Here is an 18,908-nt window from a genome sequence, read left to right on the forward strand (position 1 = left end):
GGAATGACAGGAACAACCACTTTAGTTGCACCTCAATTTTTTTGAGCAAAAACAAAGGTGAGGAAAACCTTGGGAAGCCACGACACACGACAGTTCACTTGGTAAATATCTTGACAACGATAAGAAAAATCAGGGGTCTCACCTAAAGAATAGACAAAGCTACAGGCTTGCTAGTATAAACCTAGCATGTTAGTATTCAGAAACTAATCATTCATTATTGTAAGTTCTTAAATATACTCGATTGATACTGAAAATGCAATTGCCAACGACACAGTAAAATGAAAGCTGATGACATGAAGACCAGAGGCGGGAAATACCCAAGTCTGAGCAAATGTGCTAGCTGTAACTCTAGTTATTTTGGGACAGAGGAAGTAATAGGTTTGATGGCAAACAAATCACCTCCTCTGCCTTGACAACAGCAAGTGTGGGATCAAGTTGCTGCGGGTCAATGGTACCACTCCTGGGAGCGTTGGTGCCGACACTAGTGGCATCACCCTCATCACAATGTTCAATTTTCACCTGCATTCGCAAGGAAGACGAACCAAGTAAGCATAGCAGTCAAAGAGGAACACAGCAAAAGTGAACAGAGTAACAAATTTTAAGAGTCACATTACCATTTTCCTTGAGTGAATTGGCCTCTGGACCTGCTGGCCCTGAAAAAGAAACAGAAGTGATGAGAAGATTAATTAATATAGCACTCCTCTCCAGATGACGACCTAAGGAAGTTAACGACCCAGAACCGGAATTTTGAGTGGCTTACAACGCCAAAGGAATTCTGATAATTTGGACAAGAATGAACTCAGCTCTCAAATTATGAATGAAAAATAAATGGCAGAAATGCCAGGTTGAAAAACATGAGAGGTTAATTTGGAAGTGGTTCAGTTAGAAGTGGCACAAAAAAAACTTTGACACTGGTGGTTCAGTTAGAAGTGGCACTTTTAAGATCTAAAACAAATGAAGGCCATTATAGAAAGTCTACAGCATATTGATTGTTCGGTTAGGGCAAGACGGGCATACATCCTATTATTGGCTAATAGATAAGAAGCATCCGTCCATTCGGCATAATGCAGGCAGCTCACGCACATGTAGGCAGCAAGCAACCGACACTAGTTAGGCAATTCTATACAGCGAACACATGCTTTTAGTATGATTAAAATGATGGAAACCTTAACAAATGCAGAAAGAGTAAGCTGACCAAAGCATAGTCATTGACATCATTGACTGGCGCCCCACCCAGATACAAGATAATGAGAAGCATGTTACATGTGAGACATAGAACTTATAAGCAGAAAATGGGATGTGTGACTACCAAAAATTAAAGCAGCCCATGAAAATAAATGATGGTCTGTCACAACTCAAGAGTTCCACTCTTCCACGAGACAAGCAATGATAAGGCGACGACAAAATGGCGGCATGCAAAAGAAAAACACAAAATATTGTCTTGTTATATTTTGTTTGTTTTGTTTATTATCAACACCAGCAATCAAACATACCCTGCTCATTGATTCAGGGAATAATTAAGAAGTGAAAGTAAGACTAACTTATGAAATAGACTAACTGAATGGTGCCTACTCAAACAACTGAATGTCACAGTAACACGTGCTAACAACATGAGAATGTGCCCAATCTTGTGCATAAACATAAGCACTTACAGATCCAGAGCGGCAGACATAGACATTATTCGTGAGCTGTCTAATCTTGTCCGAAGCACGATTTGCCACATACATTCCTGTGAATTAAGATCAGGCAACAGCATATATTACATTAAGAAAATAAATCCAGAGAGCAAAACAAATCAATGTTGGCTTCCTTCAATTCGACTGTAAGCACAAGACTTCGTCAGGCATGTTATCTAGTAGCCCAGTAAGAACATCCTACTAACAAATTGATTTGTTTGCATCTAATTCTCACTGCTCCAGTGATAACTACTATTCTGGTAAACCCCAGACTCGTTTGCATCCAATCCTATGGGTAAGAAAGCAAGGTTTGTCCAGTAATAGCTACTGTTCCAGGTGTAGCTTCACTTGTCTGCAATTACAAAAGTAATTTTCTTTATGGGTAGCAGGCGGCCATCATGCACGTATATGAAGAACATAAGTACTAATATGCAGAGAGTGAGAGAGAGAAGACTATGCATATCAAATATATGTTCTTGCTCCTGAGTGCACGCATCTTAATTAACTGGCGGAAAACACTAGTGCTCCTCACTGGACTCTGGAACCAATTATCGTGTTACGCTAGGCAGAGCAAGTCAAGGTCAATGTACAGTTGAGCTTCAATAGGATCATAGTTCAGAAAAACCCGATGAAACATAAAAATACTCCAGTGTATGATGCGTCATATATATTTACTGCATGGACTGTGAAAAAATATAGGGTTGTGTCTTACTGAAAACAACAGATAGTTGGCAGTTGAACAAAGGTGCATCTTTAAGGTCCATCTCCACCAAAATCAATTATTACCCCCGGGAGCCTTTCCATAACCCTGCATTGACAACTAAAATAAGTAGAGCATTGACAACACGGCAAAATTACATGTAGCAATAACTGATGTATGATAGGTTGAAGTACGGCCAGCTCTGAAATGCTTAGATTGTTACAAAAAACAGACCGTGACAACTACAACCTATCTGCTTGACAATTAAATTTAAACTAATTTTAGCATGCTTTGGCAGTTACTTTGGAGGTTAAAGAAAGTACTGGAGTTCTTTGTGTTTTTGGATCAGACATGGTTCAAATCCTTAATTTTCCTTGGCGAGAATCATACAGACACAGATATCCAATTTTACTATCCGTCAATGATATCTTCCTCCAGATGAACACCCAAGATGGTAAAAAATAACTCAAGTGCAGATTATATGGCTAGTTGGAAGTAATCTGCCCCAGAAAACCTGCCCCAAATCAGCTTAATACTAATCATCAACTACAGAACTCGTGCTAATCCCTGACAGTCACTGCATCGAACAGTTGGCGTGCGCGAACAAGATGAGGGACATGGGCGTACCTCTCGGGGCCCGTAGACGGCGGCGATGACCCTGGTGTTGCCCATCTCGAAGAGCGCCGAGTCATCGGCCCTGGAGACGACGCCGACCTCTCCCTTGAGCTGCCGCATCTGCGAGACGCTGGCCGCGAAGAATCAGAGCCAGCCGAGCTGGAATCGGACGAAGGCGAGAGGGAGGGAGCGGGGGCTCACCTCGTTGGGGCAGCGCCCGTCGATGCGGAATTCACCGGCAGGGAGGTGGCGCCGCTGCGCGCGGAGGGGCTCCGGCTCCGGCTCCGCTCCGGTGGTTGGGTGCGTGGCTCTGGGCCTCGGGGTCCCTTCCCGTTGATGGTGACCTCGCGACCGTTGTAGCGGCCAGAGTAGACGCGGCTGTGGCGGCCGGAGGCGAAGCGGGCCCGGATCTCGAGCCATGCGTGGGAGTGGCGGTGGGTATTGGAAGGGCGCGCCGACGGGAGGGAGGAAAGGAGGGAGCCCTGTGCGCGGTGCAGAGCATGGGAGCGGCGGCACGGGGGAGGGGGTGGGGTGGAGAGAGAGAGAGTGGGCACGGGAGAGAGAGTGGCCGGGGAGGGGGTGGGGTGCAAAAAAATTAAATTTTTTTATAGTAGTGGCGCACCAGCTGGTGGTGCGCCATTAGTAGTTTTGCAAAAAAAAATATAGTAGTGGCGCACCACCTAGAGATGCGCCATTAGTAACCCTGGTTACTAATGGCGCACCAGCTGGTGGTGCGCCATTAGTAGTTTTGCCAAAAAAAATAGTAATGGCGCACCGAGTGTGTGGTGCGCCATTAGTGTCCATCACACTAATGGCACACCTGCACATGGTGCGCCACTGCTATATAGTAGTGGCGCACTACTTGTCTGGTGCGCCATTAGTGTCTATATCATCTATAGACCTTTTCCTAGTAGTGTTAGAAGCGGCAGCTGGAGCAGGGTCAGTCTCACCAGCTGTAGCAGAATCTTCAGCTGGATTTTCTGTGGCAATTTCCTCAATAGCCAGTTCATCAGCACGGCTTTCTTGAGGGATTTCCTCAGCATGAGAAATTTCATCACTTGGTTCTTCAATCAGAGGCTGAGGAGTTGGTACTGGAGGGACAGCCTTCTTGTTGTAGTTGTCAACTGCTTCAGTGGCAAATTTGATGAAATTGCTTTTGAGACTTCGACGGTCACAGAGCTTAGAGTACTTATCTGTCAAAGTCTTCAATTCAGCCTGTGTTGGCACAAGTGCATCAGGAGTCAGGTTGAGGAGATTCTGTATGAGGAATTTCTCCTTTTTAAGCTTTGCGACCTTAGCCTGTTTGGCTTGCTGCTCCTTCCACTTGGCCTCGTTGATGAATGTGGCCACCATGTGGCTGATGCCTGGGGGAAGCTTCAAATCATCAATTGGAGTGTTGGGCTCCTCATACCAGATGTTGATGTAATCGAGGAGGACTTTTGGGTCCATGGCCAGAGGAATGGAGCTGCCAGAAACTTGAGCTACCCTCTCTTGCTCGTTTCTGTTGATGGCTTGCAGAGTGTAATCATCAAATTCATCACTACCTTCTGATGCAGAAGGATCTTTGATGATTTTGCTTGGGCTTGGTCTTGTTCCTCTCCCAGCAGTCACCTCAGTCTTCAGGGGAGTCGGTGAAGACTTTGTCTATGAGCTTGTTGCATATGGGACTGAGGAGCTGGAGACAGCGGGCAGTTGCTTCACTATCGGCTTCTGTTCAGGCTTTGAAGCCTTTGGTGGTGCTGAGGGTTTTGGTGCTGAGGGTTTTGGTGCTGATGCTGGTGCAGTTTTCTCTTGAGGCTTTGAAGCCTTTGGTTTTGGTGGCACAGACTTCATTTGAGGAATGGTCGTACCAGAAGTCTCAGCTGCGGAGGAAGTGGCGGCAGTTGCAGCAGTAGCAGATTCTTCATTGAACTTTCTCACAGCAGCTTCTGCTTGCTTCTGAAGCTTTGACAAGTGCTTTGACTTTTCCTCAGGATAGTCATCAATTGTCTTGAGGCTTGAGGGGTGTGCTTCATGGTAATCCTCAAGTGGAGCCCGTTTGCCAGGAGGCTTCAGAGCGAATTTCTTTGCGTATTTGGGAGTGACGAATCTGTACTCTTTCCACTCCTTAGCCCATCGGCATTCTATCTTTTGAAGCCTGATCTTTCTCTTGGGCATAGATTCATGTTCATCAGGAATGTAGTAATCCAGGTATATATCCTCAGGGATATGTATGGCAGTGTTCTGCTCGAGTTTTTTGCCACCCTTTTGCTTTCTTTCATCCTCCATTTTCTTCAGCTGAGGCTTTTGCTGAGGAAATTGAAATCTTGAGGATTCTGATTAAACTTGCAGATTTTCTTCAAGAAACGCTGCAAATGAGTTAAGTTGATGAGAACCTAGAGATTCATCAGCTGACATGTTTGTACCTGTGAACAGAGTATAGTTGCGAGGAATTTGGAGAGGTCATATGCGTTCTCAGATTTGATGAAATGAAATTTTTTATAGTTGAGGAATTTGACCAGTGGTTGAGGAATTCGCCTAAGCATACTATTCTTGGGTTCCAGGGTTGTACAGATCCGAAAATTCGCACAACTGAGGAATCTCGTGAAAATCTTAGATGCTTAGTGAAGTTCATCAATAGTTGGGTGATAGGAAGTGTTTGAGGAAAAGAAACTGATGGATTCTTGAGGAAAAACAGATTTCACATCTCTAAGGTAAAATAGTAGATCAAACTAGCTGTAAAAATAGGGTTTTTATTTACCCTTGATGGCACGCACGAAGAACAGAGAAAAGGTAGCAGTAGATGCTCTTTCGGTGCGAGTCCAATGCGCCCTAACTCGGTAGCAGAGGACGGCTACGGCAGCGGCGGACGAAGATGGTCCGGTTCCGGCGTGGTTTCGGCGATGGAGAGGTCGAGGCAGTCAAGCTCTTCTTCGCCGGCATTGAGACTTCTAGCGGTGGCGCTAGGGCTTGGAGCTTTGCTGTAGCAGGAGGGCGATGGGACAAAGAAGATTTTACCGAGGGAGATGGGGACATATTCATAGCCAGGCGGTAACTGTTGGCGCAAAAATATCGGACCAAATAGCCCCTGTTTCTACGTCTCCGCAGGACACGTGTAGCTCAGGACAGAAGCGGTGGAGATCGTGGAGATCGTGGTTATCCCAACGAGGAAATTTGGTTCAGTTTCTGTTTATAATTTTTTTTTTGAAACTATGAGGATTTTGTTACAAAATCATCAGCTGACAAGGACGCGGTGAGGATTTTGAACGAAGTTTCAAGTAGAACGCATATGAAGAATTGAATAGACTGGGTGAGAGTAGCAGAGAGGGAAAGTAGGGTCCGATCACATTCACTTAGATGAAATATCACATTGAAGAAATAGCTATAAGTGAATGTTGTTGAGGACTTGAAATCACAGTCGATCTAGGTAAACGAAAATCATCAAGCATTTTTGAAGATTTTGAATAACTTGAGGATTTTGTGATAAAGCGTCATGATGATGAATTTCAGTTTTGAAGAAAAACAATTTTGAAGCGCAACTGTTTTGAAGAAAATCAAATTTTGAAGAAATTCAGCTTTGAAGAAATTCAACTTGAGGAATTTCACGTTGGGTGGTGGCGTGACCCACCATATAAGAATGTTGATTACACACGTCGCGTACAATTGTCATAGGGCCCTGAGTTCTTCACACTCAGAGTGATATTCTTCATTAGTTGAAGAAAATCGATTCATCATGTGTTGCACATCTAAGTCATCAATTTTGCATAAGTGTTAGTATATGTGCATGTTTTTACAAAACATTTGAAGATTCTAAGATATTTAGCTCACACCGCAACTTGCAAAACCTTTTCTCATCCAAGGGCTTAGTGAATATATCTGCCAGTTGATCGCCAGTCTTCACATGGTCGATGAGGATATTGCCCTTGAGGACATGGTCCCGAAGAAAATGATGAAGAATCTGGATGTGCTTGGTCTTCGAGTGTTGTACTGGGTTGTATGCAATCTTGATTGCACTCTCATTGTCGTAGTAGAGAGGCACATTCTTCATGTTGATGCCGTAGTCATTGAGGGTTTGCTTCATCCATAGCAATTGAGCACAGCATGAACCAGTAGCAATGTACTCAGCTTCGGCAGTGGAGAGTGAAACGCAGTTCTGCTTCTTTGAGGACCAGCAAACTAGTGATCTTCCGAGGAAATGACATGTGCCAGAGGTTGACTTGCGATCCACATGGTCACCAGCATAGTCAGAATCAGAATATCCCACAAGATGAAGATTTGAGCCCTTGGGGTACCATAATCCTAGTGTTGGTGTGTGAGCTAAGTATCGAAGAATATGCTTCACAGCCTTATGGTGTGATTCCTTCGATTTTGCTTGAAAACGTGCACACATGCAAACACTAAGCATTATATCTGGCCTAGATGCACATAAATACAGTAAAGAGCCAATCATAGAGCGATATACTTGCTGATTGAATTCTTTACCATTTTCGTCAGTGCAGAGGTGGCCGTTGGTAGGCATTGGAGTCTTGGCACCTTTGCATTCATGCATGTTGAATTTCCTCAGGACATCCTTGAGGTATTTCTTCTGTGATATGAAGATTCCATTGCGTTGTTGACGAATTTGAAGACCTAAGAAGAATTTTAGCTCCCCCATCATAGACATCTGATATTCTTCACTCATCATGTAAGCAAATTCATCACTGTAACGTTTGTCATTACAGCCAAATATAATGTCATCGACATATATCTGGCACACAAATAGCTCATTATCATAGGATTTAGTGAAAAGAGTTGGATCGAGTGAACCAGGTTTGAAGCCTTTCTTCACAAGGAATTCCTTCAATGTATCATACCATGCCCGAGGGGCTTGCTTGAGACCATAGAGCGCCTTTTTGAGTCTGAAGACTTTGTCTGGATTCTTTGGATCCTCAAAACCTGGGGGCTGAGCAACATATACTTCTTCCTCAAGCTTACCATTGAGGAATGCACTTTTCACATCCATTTGATATAAGATGATGTTATGATGATTAGCATAAGCAAGTAGTATTCGAATAGCTTCAAGTCTAGCAACAGGTGCAAAAGTTTCATCGAAATCTATTCCTTCAACTTGTGTGTAGCCTTGGGCTACAAGTCGTGCCTTATTCCTCACCACTTGACCATCCTCATCTTGCTTGTTTCGGAAAATCCACTTGGTTCCGATGATATTGTGCTTGCGAGGATCTGGTCGTTTGACGAGCTCCCATACGTCATTCAGCTTGAATTGAAGAAGTTCGTCTTGCATAGCTTGGATCCACTCCAGTTCCAGGAAAGCCTCAGCAACTTTAGAAGGTTCTGTGATAGATACAAAGGAGAAATGCCCACAAAAGTTAACTAAGTGTGAAGCTTTTGAGCGAGTGAGAGGACCTGGCGCGTTGATGTCATTGAGGATTTTGTCAAGTTCCATTTCATTTGCAATCCTCGGATGAGCTGGTTGAGGATTTCGTCTGGGCTGAGGAATTGGTTCTCGAGAAATTTCCTCAGGAGCATCTTCTTGATTATCATCAATGCTGGGAATGATTTCTTCATCAATTTCCTCAGTGGGAACAATGTCTTCAGTAGCTTTGAGCTTTATTGCTTCCTCAGGAGACAGCTTATCTGGATCAGAAGGCAACTGCTCTCTTTGTGAGCCATTAGTTTCATCGAACCGCACATCTACAGTCTCAACAACCTTGTTGTGATAGTTGTTGAAGACTCTGTAGGTGTGCGAGTCCTTTCCATAACAGAGCATAAAACCCTCATGTGCCTTAGGTGCAAATTTTGAGCTATGGTGAGGATCTCTAATCCAACATTTTGCACCGAAGACTTTGACATAACTTACATTGGGTTTCTTGTCTGTGAGGAGTTCATATGAGGTTTTCTTGAGGAATTTGTGAAGATATACCCTGTTGATGATATGGCATGCGGTGTTGATTGCTTCAGGCCAAAAGCGACGAGGAGTATGATATTCTTCAAGCATGGTTCTTGCCATCTCAACCAGAGTCCTGTTCTTCCTTTCAACGACACCATTCTGTTGAGGAGTATAAGGAGCAGACAATTCGTGAGTAATACCAAGTTCATCAAGATAATTATCAAGACCAGTGTTTTTGAACTCTGTTCCATTATCACTCCTCATGTGTTTGATCTTGATGCCGAAGTTCGTCGAGGCCCTTGAAGAAAATTGTTTGAAGACTTCCTGCACTTCAATTTTATATAAGATGATATGCACCCATGTATATCTGGAATAATCATCAACTATGACGAAGCCATATAAAGATGCTGCATTTGTTAGTGTGGCATAATGAGTAGGTCCAAATAGATCCATGTGAAGCAATTCAAATGGACGAGTAGTGGTCATGATGGTCTTCGAGAGATGCTTGGATCTGGTCATTTTCCCAGACTCACAAGCACCGCAGAGGTGGTCCTTGAGGAATTTGACTGATTCGATGCCGATGACATGCTTCTTCTTCGCGAGCGTGTGCAAATTCCTCATGCCTGCATGACCGAGTCTTTGATGCCACAGCCACACTTCTGAGGTTTTTGCTAGTAAGCAAGTGGCTGGTTGAGGGCCTGTAGAGAAATCAACAATGTACAAATCCCCTCTTCTAACACCTTCGAAGACTTTGGATCTGTCAGATTCCATGATAACAACACATCTATATCTTCCAAAGATAACAATCATATCAAGAGCACAAAGCATTGAGACTGACATGAGGTTAAATCCAAGGGATTCAACAAGCATCACTTTGTCCATGTGCCTATCCTTGGAAATAGCCACTTTGCCAAGTCCCAATACCTTGCTTTTACCTTTGTCAGCATATGTGATTTGCTTCAGGGGTGATGGAGTTAGTGGCATATTCATCAGCAAGATTTTGTCACCAATCATGTGGTGTGTGCAACCACTATCAAGAACCCACTCAGTACTCTTGGGTTTGTCATCCTGCGGATGAATTAGTACAGCTTACCATCTCATATGCTTCAGACTAGAAGAATATGATATCGATTTCATCAGATAGGAATTTCATCATAACAGAATTATAAGGACGTGTGAAATATTTCTATTTCATCAATATTAGCTTGCCTCCTATCAAGCATTCCCTCAGGTCTCCAGCAAATTCTTCATATGATGATTTTCATCTGGAGACCTGACCTGCAGAAGTGACTAGTTCAATTTCTTCACCACCCACATCTGAAGGGGTGGTAAAGCATTCATCATCCTGCGAGCACCATATGAGAAAGGGGGCATTGAAGCTAATGCACTTCTCTTAATAGTAGGGGGTTAAAGTACTCATATGAATATGCAGAGAACTTGTTTGAGGATTTATGCACATAATTATTTGAAGAATAACACTCATATTCATACTCCTTGTAGTTTCCCTGCATGTTAGAAGCATTAGCACGGGTACGAGCATAGTTTTGACCAGTTGAGGATTAATTTTGATCCTCTTGAAGACTTTGGTCCTCCTGAGGAATTTGATCTAGGGTTCAAATTCCTCATAGGTGGTGTCATGAGGACATTCACCTGAAGGTTTTCAAGGCAACTTTTGGGAACCCAGATTTTCCTCAAAGGAGGGCCATTCCTGCAGTTAGTTCCAACGTATCGAGCAAATACTTCACCAGATTGATTTTTGAACAGCTTATAGTTGGAGTCAAATGACTCATCTGAGGAATATGATAATTCACATGAGAAGCATGTTAGATTGGATGGATCAAAAGGAGGCCCAGTAGCAGCAACCCATGATGTTTTCGGATACTGCTCAGGTTTCCAATAAGATCCATCAGCATTCAATTTCTTCTCAAAGGCAATTCCTTCTTTCCTTGGGTTCCTGTTCAAGATCTGCTTTTTGAGCACATCACAAAGGGTTTGATGTCCTTTGAGACTTTTCTATATGCCTGTCACATACAATTCCTTCAGCCCTGCATTTTCATCAGTGACATTTGTGTTTTCCTCAAGTGAGGAATTTGACACTACAGGAGCAGTTGAAGAATTTGTAGCAATTGAAGCATTTGATGATTCTGGTGAAGAATTAGCAGTTTCACGTTCAATGCATTTAAGACATGGAGGAATGAATTCAGCTTGAGTAGCACTGATCTGTTGAGCTAGTAATGAATCATTTTCCATACGAAGATCATCATGAGAAATTCTCAACTTCTCTAGATCAAGCTTCCTGTAAAGAAATTCATAGGAAAGTTTCTCATGATCAGCGAGGAGAGTAACATGAAGATCTTGAAGATTATCAAATCTAGACTGAAGACTTTTCATATCTTCAGTGAGGATTTGGGTAAGATTCATTTCATCATTCAACAGATCATCGCTTCTATCTAGCAGTTTCTGAAGCTTTTCCAGGGCAGTTTGTTGTTTAGTGGCAATGATAGCAAGTTTACTGTAACTGGGTTTTTATAATCATCAGGTTCACAGTCACTTGAATCAGAGGAGGAGGCATCATTCGGTACCTTTGAACCTTTTGCCAGGAAGCAATAGGTTGGAGCGAAGTCATCAGCATAGTCATCAGTGTGGATGGTGTTATCATTTTCTTCAAGGTTGAAGATTGACTTGCTGACGAATGTGGTTGCAAGTGCAAGACTAGCCTGTCCGGATTCTGAGCCTTCATCAGAACCCTCCTCTTCATCACATTCCTTGGATTCTGCCTCGGAATCCATTTCCTTGCCAATAAGTGCCCGAGCATTTCTGAAACTAGTCTTCTTGTGCGATGAGGACTTTGAAGATGAGAATTTTGAAGGCTTCTTCTTTTTCTTCGAGTCGTCAGAACTTTCATCCTTGTATTTCTTCTTCTTTGATTCCTTTCCCCAACGAGGACAATCAGCAATGTAGTGACCTGATTTCTTGCATTTGTGGCAGGTTCTTTTCTTGTAGTCCTCAGATAAAGATTCTGATTTCCTCATATCTCTTCTTGAAGATTTACCAAACTGGCCACGTCGTGTAAACCTCTGGAATTTCCTCACGAACATTGCAAGCTCCTGTCCAAATTCTTCAGGATCACCAATGCTACCATCCGAGTCTTCTTCTTCAGATGAGGAAATTGCTTTGGCCTTCAGTGCACGTGGTCTAGAATAGCTTGGTCCATATAGATCTCTCTTTTCTTCTTGTTGGAATTCATGAGTATTGAGTCTTTCAAGTATATCAGCTGGATCAAGCATCTTGTAGTCTGGTCTTTCTTGAATCATCAGAACTAAAGTATCAAATGAATAATCCAAAGATCTTAGCAGTTGCTTCACAACTTCGTGATCAGTAATGTCTCGAGCTCCCAGTTCTTGCAGTTCATTTGATATGTCAGTGAGGCGATCAAAGGTATCTTGGCAGCTTTCATTGTCAAACCTCTTGAAGCGATTGAAGAGATTGCGAAGAACATCAACACGAGAATCACGTTGGGTTGATACTCCTTCATTAACTTTGGACAGCCTTTCCCAGATAAGTTTCGCTGAGCCCAAAGCACTCACTCTGCCATACTGGCCCTTGCTCAGATGGCCACAGATGATATTCTTTGCTTGCGAATCAAGTTGCTTGAATTTCTTAACATCAGCAGCAGAAATAGTAGCAGAGATGATAGGGACGTCATGTTCCACAATATACCAGAGATCATTGTCAATAGCTTGTAGATGCATCCGCGTCTTGGTCTTCCAGAAGGGAAAGTCCTTTCCTTCGAAAGTAGGACATGTTGCAGTAACCTTAATCATGCCTGCAGTCGACATAACTAAAACTCAACGTGATTAAACCAAAATCACACAGAACAAGGGAGTACCTTGCTCTGATAGCAATTGAAAGTGCGTTATATCGACTAGAGGGGGTGAATAGGAGATTTTCAAAATTTCATCACTAAGGAAATTCCTTTTGAGGAAATTCCTCACTGATGACTAACTTACAGCGAAGACAGTAAAGGATCGGGAGTGCAAAGTTTCACTACAACAGTTTTTCAGGATGAAGAATATGAAAATCATTTGCACAGTATGCAGCCACGCAGAAAACAGATGAGGATTAACTTGCGTGAAGAATTTGGGGTTGAGGAATTTCACAGAAAGTCTTCAGCAAATTCTTTAAACGGTGACAGTGAAAATCATCAACACACAATCTGAAGAATATAAAGAGTTGAGGAAATAGAACCCGTTTCACAGTGAAGACAATGGTTGATGACCCAGTTCCAACTGCTGTGACAGTTGTACATCTGGTTTGGAGCGGCTTGGTATTGAAACCAAAGGACACACAATCCCGGGACACACAATCCCTACCGTATTCTCCTTGGGCTAAGAACACACAGTCCTCGCCCAACACTCGTGGTAAGTCTTCAGGGCAGACTTCCAAACCCTCACAAACTTGGTCACCTCGCGATCCACAATTGACCGCTGGATTGCTCTAGACCATGATGCATAACCGTCTAGAGGATGCACACTCCTCAAAGGTTAAAGGCTTCAGTCCCACACAGGAACAACTTCTTAAGTGATGCTCGATCACTCGGTTTTTGGTTTGTGGTTTGGTGTTTTGGGGTATTTCCTCACTGATGAATTACACTCGAATGACTCTGAGGAATTTGGGTTGCTCTTATGACAAGTGTCAGTTTCTAACGGAGCAGCCAACCAGCTAATGGTTGTGGGGGCGGCTATTTATAGCCTGGGAGCATCCCAACATGATTTGACATTAATGCCCTTAAATAATATGACCGTTGGTGTGGATAAGACCAATGATGTGGTGTGGCTATCGATAACGGTCGGGACCCTCAACTGTGAGAGTCCTCATGTCTCTCATATTCCTCACTTGAGGCTTTTGGTAGGATTAGGCTTGGGTTGAGCATCATGAGGAAATTCATTCCAATGTGTTACATCGACCCCCTTTAACAGTACGGTGTTCCTAGTACTCAAGTGTGAAGAAAATAAAACAGAAAGGATAAATCTTCATGCTTCAAACTCTTCAGATTGATTTTCTTCAGGACACACCGAATTCCTCAATTTCAATATCTTCATGAGGAATATCAATTTCAGCGCAAATTCTTCGCAATTCAATTCTTCAGCTCCAGACCAATTTCTTCAACCGAAGATATACATTTTTAGGGGTCGATATTCATCGAATATTTCAAACTCCTCAGCGACTTATAGATCTTGTGTACACTCATGAACACATTAGACACTTAACCTATAAGTCTTCAAACCACCAAAATCACTAACGGGCACTAGATGCACTTACACATGGAGTTTCTTCAAGCGTTTATACCAATAGGCATGGTTTGCATGTCCCAAACGTTTCAAAAATGAGTGTATACAAAGATCCATCAGCATGGAGCTCCTTCATGCATTTTATACCAATATAACTCAAGCGTCAGTGCCACAAGTAAGTGGTACTATCATTACTACTTTGTATCTTTTGGCATCAATATTATGAACATGTGTATCACTATGATCGAGATTCAATAAACCATTGAAGGTATTTATTCAAGCAAATAGAATAACCATTATTCTCTATAAATGAATAATCGTATTGCAATAAACATGATCTAATCATGTGCATGCTCAACGCAAACACCAAATAACAATTATTTAGGTTTAACACTAATCCCGATGGTAGAGGGAGCGTGCGATGTTTGATCACATCAACCTTGGAAACACTTCCAACACATATCGTCACCTCGCCTTTAGCTAGTCTCCGTTTATTCCGTAGCTTTTATTTAGAGTTACTAACACTTAGCAACCGAACCGGTATCTAATACCCTCGTGCTACTAGGAGTACTAGTAAAGTACACATCAATATCATGTATATCCAGTATACTTCTGTCGACTTTGCCAGCCTTCTCATCTACCAAGTATGTAGGATAGTTCCTCTTTAGTGACTGTTCCCCTCATTACAGAAGCACTTAGTCTCGGGTTTGCGTTCAACCTTGGGTCTCTTCACTAGAGCAGCAACTGGTTTGCCGTTTCATGAAGTATCCTTTCTTGCCCTTGCCCTTCTTGAAACTAGTGGTTTTACTAACCATCAACAATTGATGCTCCTTTTTGATTTCTACATGATCATCTCATACATCCAATATACCATATCATGATCATCTCATACATCCAATATACCATATCATGTCTTTGGCCATATCACATCACATGCATACCCTGCAAAAACAAGTTAGACGTCCTCTAATTTGTTGTTGCATGTTTTACGTGGCTGTTATGGGTATCTAGTATGATCGCATCTTACTTACGCAAAGCTACAACGGTGATATGCAAATTGCTATTTAATATTCTCCAAAGACCGCCTCGGACAAATCCGATTCAACAAAAGTTGAAGAAACAGACACCCGTCAGTCATCTTTATGCAACAAGTTGCATGTCAGTCGATGAAATTGGTCTCTCGTAAGCGTACGAGTAAGGTTGGTCCGGGCCACTTCAATCCAACAATACCGCCGAATCAATAAAATACTAAGGAGGGCAGCAAATTAAACATCAACGCCCAGAAACTCTTTTGTGTTCTACTCGAGATATCATATACGCATGAACCTAGCTCTGATACCACTATTGGGGAACATCGCATGGGACACAAAAAAATTCCTACGCACACGCAATACCTATCCATGGTGATGATCATCTATGAGAGGGAGAGTGAATCTACATACCCTTGTAGATCGCTAAGCGGAAGCGTATATAACGTGGTTGATGTATTGGAACATCTTCGCGATCCAAATCGCAGCCCGTCCCGCGATCTCATCACGATCCATCCCGCGATCCCATCACGATCCATCCCGATCTAGTGCCGAATGGACGGCACCTCCGCGTTCAGTACACGTACAGCTCGATGACGATCCCCGCCTTCTTGGTCCAGCAAGAGGGGCGGAGAGGTAGATGAGTTCTCCAGCACGGCAGCGTGTTGATGGTGGTGGTCGTGAACTAATCCAGCAGGGCTTCGCCTAAGCACCGCCGAATTAGACTAGAGAAACCGATCTAGAGAGAAGTGGAGGGAGCACGTGGCAATTAGGGTTAGCCCTCACCTCTAAAACCTCTAGTATATATAAGAGGAGGAGGGGAGAGGAGGCAGCCTTGGCCTCCACTCCAAGGAGGTTAGGCCAAACCACAAGGGAGGAATCCACCTCCCACAAGGTAGGTGGAATCCTATTAGGACTCCTTCCTAATTTGGCCCTTTTTGCCTTTTTCCTTTATCCTTTTCATATGGGCCCTTGAGAGAGACTTAGGCCAGCCCACCAGGGTCTGATACAGCTCCTCTCATAGCCCATGAGCCTCTTGGGTCGTCCCACCCCTCCCTGTGGTCCTCCGGCATCCTCCCGACACTCTCGGTACACTACCGATGAGTCTGAAACTTTTCCGGTGACCAAAACATGACTTCCTATATATCAATCTTTACCTCCGGACCATTTCGGAGCTCCTCATGATGTCCTGGATCTCATCAGGGACTCAGAACAACCTTCGGTCACCAACACATATAACTCAACTATACCAAAACGTCACCGAACCTGAAGTGTGCAGACCCTGCGGGTTCGAGAACTATGCAGACATGACCTGAGACACTCTCCGGTCAATAACCAATAGCGGTACCTAGATGTCCATATTGGCTCCTACATATTCCACGAGGATCTCTATCGGTTGAACCTCTATGTCAAGGATTCAGTTAATCCCATATGTTGTTCCCTTTGTCCTTCGGTATGTTACTTGCCCGAGATTCGATCGTCGGTATCTCCATACCTAGTTCAATCTCGTTACTGGCAAGTCTCTTTACTCGTTCCGTAATACAAGATCCCGTAACTAACTCCTTAGTCACATTGCTTGCAAGGCTTGTTGTGATGTTGTATTACCGAGTGGGCCTCGAGATACCTCTCCGTCAAATGGAGTGGCAAATCCTAGTCTTGATCCATGCCAACCCAACAAACATCTTTAGAGATACCTGAGCATATTTATAGTCACCCAGTTACGTTGCGACGTTTGATAACACACAAGGTATTCCTCCCGTGTCCAAGAGTTGCATGATCTCATGGTCATAGGAACAGATACATTGACATGCAAAAAAACTGTAGCAACAAACTGACACGATCATATGCTACGTTCATAGTTTGGGTTTTTGTCCATCACATAATTCTCCTAATGATGTGATCCAATTATCAAGTGACAACACTTGTCTATGGCCAGGAAACCTTGACCATCTTTGATCAACGAGCTAGTCAACTAGAGACTCACTGGGGACAGTGTGTTGTCTATGTATCCAGACATGTATTTGAGTTTTCAATCGATACAATTCTAACATGGATAATAAACGATTATCATGAACAAGGAAATATAATAATAACCAATTTATTATTGCCTCTAGGGCATATTTCCAACACAAGGTCCTCTAGCTCGACGTCTACGCCAGCTCATCTCCACCAACCAGAGTGCGTTGATCGCAGGCTGGTGCGTGCATGACAACTTCATGCTCGTACAACAGCTGGCCCGCCACCTACACAAGGTGCGGGTGCCCATGGACCTCCTCAAGCTCGACATCGTGCGCGCCTTCGACTCCATCTCCTCGCCATTCCTCATTGATGTCGTGCGACACTTGGTGTTCGGTACAGGGTGGATCGAGTGGGTTTCCATTCTTTTGTCCACATCGAGCACGCGGGTTCTCATCAACGGCTTGCCTGGCCCTCCCATTGACCATGCTTATGGGCAACGCCAGGGAGACCCCGTCTCTCCCATGCTCTTCGTGATGGCCATTGACGCACTCAACTCTCTCCTCCAGCATGCCCACCGGTGTGGGATACTTCAGCGCCTCACCACTCGGCATGCTTCCTCGAGCATTTATCTCTACGCAGATGACGTCGTCATCTTCTGCCACCCATCGACCTAAGACATGTGTGCTATCCGCATGCTCTTGCATGCCTTTGGCGAGCCTTCGAGGCTCTACACTAACTTCGCCAAGTGTTTGGCCACCCGTATTCGCTGCGAGGTCCCTGAGATTGCCATGATTGGCAACTAGCTGGCTTGCGCCATCACATGCTTCCCCATCACCTATCTTGGCATTCCCCTCTTGGTGAGGAAGCCCTCTGCGACCTTGTTGCAGCCAATCGTCGAGAAGCTTATCAAGAAGCTCTCCACCTTGTGTTCCACACTACTTTCGTGCAGAGAGTGACTTGCACTCGTGCGCCATGTCCTTTGCGCGATCCTTTCTCACATCTTGGTGGTGCTTGCCCTCTGGTCCTCAAGCAAGTGAATCGGTTCATCTGCGAGTTTCTTTGGCATGGCCACAAGGACACCTGCGTCGACCATGGGCCGGTCCATTGGCAGCGTGTTTGCCGCCCTCTTGAGCTTGGGGGCCTTGGCATCACAAACCTTCATCGACAGGGGATTGCGCTTCGTGTGCGCTGGCTTTGGCTTCAGCGCACTGATTCCACTAGACCTTTGGCGCACCTGCATCTCCCCCAAGACCTGGAAGTCTCCTCCGTCTTGCAAGCATCCACCTCCCGGACCATTGGCGACGACCGGACCTATCGCTTATGGAAAGATCCTTGGATCGACGGCAAGGTCATCTCCGACATAGCACCATTCCTGCTACCTCTTGTACTCTGTCGACGACGCAAGCGCACGGTGGCTGAGGGGCTTGATGGTCGCAGTTAGGTTGCCGACCTCTGTGTTGCACTGACGCCACACGCTACGGTCGAGTATGTCCAGCTTTGGAGGCTACTCAGACACATATCCTTATCCAGCTCTCTGAACCGTCTTGCCTGGCGTTGGATAGCAAATGCCACATACTCTACGAGCTCCTGCTACCGGACGCTCTTTGCCAGATCCACTTCGGCACCCTTCTGGCGTCTTACATGGAGGTACTGGGACCCCCTACGGGTCAAGATGTTCACTTGGTTGGCCGACCTTGATCAGTGTTGGACGGGTGCAAGGCTTGCTCGCCACGGCCTACCTCACAATGATTAATGTGTCCTTTGTGACCAAGC

This window comes from Hordeum vulgare, chromosome 4H (genome assembly GCF_904849725.1).
Source record: "Hordeum vulgare subsp. vulgare chromosome 4H, MorexV3_pseudomolecules_assembly, whole genome shotgun sequence".
NCBI lineage: Eukaryota > Viridiplantae > Streptophyta > Magnoliopsida > Poales > Poaceae > Hordeum > Hordeum vulgare.